Below are 8,364 nucleotides of genomic sequence, written 5' to 3' on the forward strand. Positions count from 1 at the left end.
CTCCGACTACCCCAAGAACTAAGTAACATACATCCTGTCTTCCACGTCTCTAACTTGAAAAAGTGTTTATCCGACGAGACTCTTGTTATCCCACTCGATGAGATCGAGGTAAACGAGAATCTCAACTTCGTGGCAGAACCCATAGAGATTTTAGACAGGGAAGTAAAAAGAATCAAACAAAGTCGTATCCCGATAGTGAAGGTTCGTTGGAATGCAAAACGAGGACCGAAATTCACTTGGGACCGGGAGGATCAAATGCAAAAGAAGTATCCACATCTTTTTCCCTAGTCTTTTTGTATCTCTTTAATCCAAATTCTAGGACGAATTTCTCTCCAACGGGGGGATAATGTAGCATCCCGTTATTTCCTATTTGTAAAGTCAACCTTAGTCAACCAAAGTCAAAGGAGGGTCAACTAAGGTCTTTTTTATTGTTGTTGGGGTTTTTATGTAGGTTATAATAATAACCTTTATTTGATAAAAATCCTTTAAATAATTGTATTTGAATTTAGAAGGAAAGGGCTTAAAACCCTCGCAATCATGAACGAGGCTGTGAACTGCTTCAGTCGTAATCATGCTTCGGCCGCACACACCTCAGACCATAAACGAGGTTCACGGCGGTGAACCCCTCGGACCGTGAACCCTCGTGTATATATATGGTTCAGCCTTCTTTTCTTCATTTCTTACACCTCCAAACATAATTCTAAGCCTTTTTCTCCTAAGTATCATCCACCAAGAACATCATATCACTTCAAGAACACATCAAGAACATCCTTGTTCATCTCATTCAAGTGTTAAGCACTAGTTCTTCACTAAATCTAACAGGTATCAATTATTGATCTTGTTATCATTTCAAGAACACCCTTCCATCTTCATATAGTAGGCTAAAGTCCATTGATTTTCTAGTTATCGCAAAGAACACGAAGAACAACCACCTAAAAACCTTTGAATCTCCTTAACAAGTTGCTTAGATTCATTAAGTGTTCTTTATTCATCAAGAACATCTGCCCTTAAACTCATAAAAGACTTCCAAAACGTGAGTAACACTTCTAACATCTTGTTATATAGTAGAAACTCTGAATTCCAACCAAGAAACAAACACTCAAATGCATGATCTTCAAGAGTTCACGGCCATGAACCATTCATCCATGGCCGTAAACCCTTCATATGATCTTTAGGTGGCCATAAACCCTTCATAGGATCATCATGTGGTCGTAAACCCTTCATAAAAAGAAGTCTTGTCTATAAACACTTCATGTGTGTGGTCGTAAACAGCACTATGGCGGTAAACACTTATAGTGTGGCCGTGAACTCCCTTCTTTCAATCACACGTGATTGTAACACTTCACTTCAAGTGTTTCCAAACACCTAAGGTTGTTTACCTTACATGATTAGTTGTTATATACACTAATTATACACATATATGTGTTATTATATGCTTAATAGGATCCAATTGTGTTCAAGACATTACTTGGCATTCTTAACATCCTATATCGATCCTACATTTAAATCCCCCTCTAATATGTGAGTTCATACCCCCGTATTTTCATAGTTTTTAATGTTTTATGGGGGGTGGTGGGGTGGGGAAGGGGGGGGGGGGGGGAATACAAGTCTAACACAAAGATTTTGTGTTACAAAAAATAGTTTCAAAATATCTCATCAAAATGGATTGCAGATATCGTCAAATCAAATGGTTTCAAAGATTGTGTTAAAATAACATCAAGTCACCAAATGTATTTCAAAATATTAAACAGCTTTTAAATGATTTTATAAACTTATATTAATCCCTAGAAATCATATATATATATATATATATATATATATATATATATATATATATATATGTGTGTGTGTGTGTGTGTATATATATATATATATATATATATATATATATAAGGTTTAAAAGACTTAGGGTGATAATTCATTTTTGTCCCTTTTCCTGGTTTGGATGTGGGCCTATAGTATCGGTTATTTTTCCAAATGTGGTTTAGATTTTACTTATATATAATTGTATATGTATATAAATATAGAGTAAATTACTGAAATCATCCCTATGGTTTGGTCAAAATTGTAGGATTGGTCCCTAACTTTTTTTTGCACTCAGGTCGTCCCTGTGAGTTAATGTTGTAACGTTTTTCGTCCTTTACATACATAAAGTTAGGGACCAAAAGTGCAATTTTGACCCAACCATAGGGACAAAAAAATGTAACAAAATCAAACCAAAGGGACGATCCGAGTGCTAAAACAAAGTTAGGGACAAAATGTGCAATTTTGACCAAACCGCAGGGACGATATCAGTAGTTTATTTATAAATATAAAAGCTATTTCATTCAGTTTAGATACCCTTTGTAACATGTTGTGCAAGGGGTTGCATTCATGAACACTTAGTATCAATTCAGAAACTTCATATGAATTATAATATGTATAATTCATGATTCACGGAACATTAATTCACGATTCAAATATACTAAAGTACACTGTTCTACAAGAACAAGGGTTTGGTTCAAAACTAAAACAAGACTATAAATCTTTCATATACTAATTCAGGGGCATACTAACAGTCATTCATTTCAGAATGATTGGGTTTTCATAACTATTGTACATGTAACGCCTATATGCTTTTTATCAGTCATTTGATTCAGGTTGTTTAATTCATTTAAAGAATATAGTTGAACTCCTGATCTTATAACCAGAATCTCCAGTCGGGGATCGAAACAATGTGTGTATAGATCTATATTAGGATTTACAACCCCGCACTCAGATTGCAAGCTACAGTCAGGCATACACACCTACGAGCGACAGTTGTTATCAACAGTTTTTGACGACTTCAAAGTGTCGGGTCAGGCCATCTAGTCGGTATGGTTATAATAACTCATTAAAAAGATATTAACAATATGTTAGTGTATAATTAAATACACGTAAGTACATTTTCAAAGTACCAGTTTACCATGATACAGTTTTTACAATATTACATCTCAATATTCAATAACTGCTGGTGAAGTCAGGCACACTCTCACTTATACAGTATATACAAAAGGAATTCAATAACAGAACACTAGTTTACAAATAGAACGGTTTTATGTGATTAAAACTACTTTTCATATACAGCAAAAATATATCATTTTCTGGAACGGTTTACATATTCAAGAAAAAAACATTCTTTCAAACATAAATACTTATGCACTCACTCAGCTTTATGTCGATACTCTCTTTTCCAATTACTTGTATTCTCAGGGAATCAATAGACAGGTACTCCCCGAGGTTTTGAGAAGATGGAGATATTTTGAGTTATGTCTTCTTCTTTTGTATAACTATTTTGGTTTCATTATACAATGATTGAACACATGTAAATACTTATAATTTTTAAAAATAATGGTTGTTTGTACTTTGATTACTATGATGCATGTGTTGTGATACTACAAATGAAGTCATCCACCCCTGGACATTTCCGCCGTTTGGTTTGGGGGTGTGACAGGCTACTTCCTTATCAAGGGGTACCTCAAATAGATCCTCGGGAGAAAAGGAGAAAAATCCAAGGAAAACAACCAGGATGGTCACAAGATCCTCGAGAAACCAGGATCTCCTCCTCCAAATGGCAAGATAATTAACATTATCTCAGGCAGATCTAACATTTGTGGTACTTCTTACTCTCAGGCTAAAAGACATGCCAAGGTCTCTAAAACAGAAAAGAAGGATTGACCACGGAAGAATATTGTGGTTAGGAATGATAAAGAAATCACATTTGACGAGACGGACAGGGAATGGATCCATGATCCTCACCATGACGAACTCGTGATAACACTGTACGTGGCCAACCACTTCATCAGAAGGATCCTTGTTGATGGAGGATCCTCGGCCAACATCGTACTCCTATACGCACTAAAAAGGATGAACATCCAAGAATAAGAGATAGTCAAAAGATCCTCAGTCCTCATAGGACTTAGCAAGGAAACAAAACGCACAATTGGGGAGATAAAGCTACCAATTTACATAGAGGGGGTAAACTGTATACAAAATTTATGTGTTATTGACACCTCATCTTCTTATAATTTCATACTAGGTAGACCATGGATCCACGAGATGAAAGCGGTTCCGTAAACGTATCATCAGTGTGTAAAAATGCCTACTCCATGGGGAATAGTGAAGATCATGGGAGATCAACAAGAATCGAAGGAATGTTATTAAACCTCTATGAAGCCTACGACCAAACACCAGCAAGCATATCAATTAAGGCAGGGGAATGACATGTTCAAGAAAAGAATGAGAAAGATGTGAAGGAAGTGCCCCTGGGCATCGAGGATCCTGAAGCCAAAGGTTTCATAAGATCCTCAATACCTGAGCAAATCGAAGAAGATCTGTTAAACTTCCTTTGAACCAGAAGAAAGAAATTTGCATGGAAACACGAGGATATGACAGGTATAGACAAGATTATTATCACTCACAAACTTAATATTGATCCGTCTTTCAATCCAATACACCAAAAGAGAAAGAAGTTTGCACTTGAAAGGAATCAGATCATCCAAGAAGAAGTAGAAAATCTCCTCAATACAGAATGATCAAGGATGTGAAGTTCCGAAGATGGATAGCTAACGTGGTTGTCGTACAGAAGAAGAACGGAAAATGGAGAATATATGTGGACTACACGGATCTCAACAACGCTTTTCCTAAGGATCCTTTCCCTTTACCACACATTGACTCTATGATAGATGCAACAGATGGCCACAAACTCCTGACCTTCATGGATGCTTCAACAGGATACCAACAAATCCAGATGGAACCATCCAATCAAGAAGATATGACATTCATAACACCAACATGTATATATTGTTACACTGCAATGCCTTTTGGTCTTAAAAATGCAGGTGCAACATATCAAAGATTGGAGAATCGGATGTTTAAAGACAATCTGGGGGATACCATGGAAGTCTATATTGACGACATGGTGGTGGAGTCAATGAAAGCTGAAGATAATCTCAGGGATCTCAAAAAAGCATTCGACATCCTAGACAAATACAACATGAAGTTGAATCGACTCAAATTCCACTTTGGGATGAAGTCGGGCAAGTTCCTTGGGTATATGGTAACCAAGAGAGGAATAGAATCAAGCCCGGAGCATATTAAAGCAATCATCGAGCTGAAATCTTCATCTTCAACAAAAGACATCCAAAGGCTAACCGGAAGGGTAGCGACACTCAACAGTTTCATTTCAAGATCCTAAGAAAGATGTAAACCCTTCTACGATATCTTGAAGAAGAACAAGAGGTTCTAATGGACTAAAGAGAACAAAAAAGCTTTTTAGGAACTCAAAAAAATACTTGAGTTCTGCGCCATTATTGGTAAAGCCTATAGATGGAGAACCACTTCTCCTCTACCTCTCGGTATCCTCAAATGCGGTGAGTGTTATCTTGGCCAAGGATATTAACAGAGACCAAAAACCTATCTACTATGTAAGAAAAAGTCTTATAGATTCCGAAACTAGGTACTCTCAACTCGAAAAATTAAATCTTGCCTTAGTAACTGCTTCTACTAAATTAAGACATTATTTCGAAACGCATACCCTACATTTGAAAACTAATTATCCTATAAAGAATTTCATGAAAAAACCAGATATGTCACGAAGAATGGCAAAATGGTCGATGAAGTTAAGCACGTTCGACATCAAATATGAGCCAAGATCTACCATAAAGTCACAAGCATTAGTAGACTGTGTGACTAAATATAGTGATGATCTACAAAAAGAACTAGACATGGAAACCAAACAATGCCTAGAAGATGAACATTTGGGAAAATGGACATTGTTCATAGATGGAGCTTGAAACCAAAAAGGAACAGGGCTAGGGATCACACTAAAATCACCATAGGGGGACATCCTACCCCAGGCAGTTAGTTGAGAATTTAACACTACCAAAAACGAAGCAGAATATGAAGCACTCATCATGGCACTACAGTTGGCTAAGGATCTTAAAATAAAGGATCTTCAAGTATTTGTTAATTCTTTATTACTAACTAATCACTTCAATGGATCTCATGCAGTGAAAGGTGAAAAATTAGCACTATATCTGGAGATCCTAAAAAAACTAGCCTATAATTTTGAAAACTTTAGCCTAAATCAAGTTCCCAGAGATGAAAGCATAGAAGCAGATGCTTTAGCCAACTTAGGATCCTCCCTAAGGATCCCAACAAAAACGAAGATCCTTATAACCCATATAATAACTCCATCCATAGAAGCGCTTCCCGAAAAATCAAAAGATCCCGAAAAAAATAAGTATAGCATCCATTGAAGATCCTGACCCTCAGATCCCTCCTCAAAGAGATCCCTACGAACAGGATCCTCAAGGAAGCCCATGATCATGGACCCATCCCATTATGGAGTAACTCCAAAATCGCACGATTCCAACAAAAGAAAAACGAAAAAGAGCATTCAGCACAAGAATCTCAAGATTCATAATAATCCAAGGTAAAATCTATAAAAATTCCATGGTAGGCCCATACCTTAGATGCTTGGAAGATCCTGAAGCTGCAGAAGTCTTTAAGGACATACATGAAGGAGACTGTGGCAATCACACTGGGTGCAGATCCTTATGCTCCAAGATATAAGAACAAGATACTAGTGGATAACCATGAAGAGAGAATTTTACCTACATGCTCAAAAGTTTTATGCTTGACAAAAACATATTAGCATCCTACATCAACCAGCAGAACCTCTTCATCCTATTATCTCTCCATGGCCATTTATGAAATGGGGAATGGATACAGTGGGAAAATTACCAGTAGCTCTAGGAGGAAAATGTTGTTTTTTGAGCATTCTAACACTCCTAAGTGTACATGAAACCCTAAATACCTTGGATCTATGTTTTCTCTATTATACATGCAAATATGAACTTTCCAAGGTATACATCCTAACTAGCATAATAACATTGACTCAAATGAATATATCAAGTTAGAATTACATACCTCTTTGATGTAGATTGTATTCATGAAGCTTCAGTGCCTAGTGCCCCAAGTGTGACACCTCAAATGTTTCACACAACATCAATTGCTTTTGGAATAACCTTGAGAGAAATGTAGAACACTCGAAATCGGCTAGCCCTTCTCTAGAATGATACTAATGCCGATTTTTGTCAAGAATAAGATGCATATATGGTTAGGGTTACACCATGTAAACCCTAATTGACATGGCCTTTCATTTCCATGATCCATAGGTACAAAAACACCATGGAGCATCCATGAAGCATGATGTGGGTTTTAGCCCAACTAGATAATCCATGAGGCATTAGCCCACTATATAAGTATGGATGATTTACACAATCAACCCATATATTTAATTAGTCTTCTTTTGATCACTTAATTAATCCTAGATTAATTCTTGATCAATACTAATTAAATAATCTTATTAATATATTAGAACATATAATCTATTAACCAACCTTAAGTGTTATTTCTCTCATTATAGTCTATCCAAATGCATGATGCCATGCAACCCAAATGGACCATGTCGGGTCGGGTCAAGTATTACTAATTAAAGTTAGGGACTTAGACATTAATCCAACAGTCTCCCACTTGAGTAAGTCTAAAACTATTATTGTGTATGACTTCAGGAACCGATTAGCAATCATAGCTCTCAAAAGCTTCTGTCGAACTCTGACCTTGTCGATGAACTCTGACCTTTCTCAATGACTTGTCCATTAGATAAGGGATCATATATTCCTCCATTCTAGATATCATATGGATTGAGACATGGATTATAATCATTCTCTCTGTCCATTTGTTGTTTCCTGATTTCCGATTTATGACGACTGACTAATTGAACAAATCAAATCAGTCCTGGCCCGGCCGAGCACTTCCATTTATCATCATCAAATCATCAAGGGGCCCACAGATATCGCTTTTATCCCGGAGGTAAAAGGAATGGATAAACTTCGACTCATTACAACCAACTCATAGTAACAACTCATATCTCTAGGTTTAAATAATATAAGATATGATTGTCTCATGATTACTCATGATAAAATCCATGAAGTGATTCCAATGAGCGCGGGTTGAATCCAATAATCAGAACTTATGAGCACTCATGAGTGTTGTAGCCCTTTGTCCAACATCTTAGACCTCTACAAGCCAACCCATGACAGTCTTGATTCATATCTACTTCCAACATATGACCGACTGTGGATGGTTTGAATAACTTAGTCATTCCGGAAGAATAACCTAGTTTATTCTGGAGTCAAAATATGCAAAATGAAACACAATAATAATAGAATCTAATATGGTATCAAAACCTATGAACATAAATAAAACACCTTTTATTTATCACCATATGATTACACATTATTCATTGTATACTGTTTCAGCTATCAACTTTATTCTTGA

This window comes from Lactuca sativa, chromosome 2 (assembly GCF_002870075.4).
Source record: "Lactuca sativa cultivar Salinas chromosome 2, Lsat_Salinas_v11, whole genome shotgun sequence".
In the NCBI taxonomy this organism is placed as follows: Eukaryota; Viridiplantae; Streptophyta; class Magnoliopsida; order Asterales; family Asteraceae; genus Lactuca; species Lactuca sativa.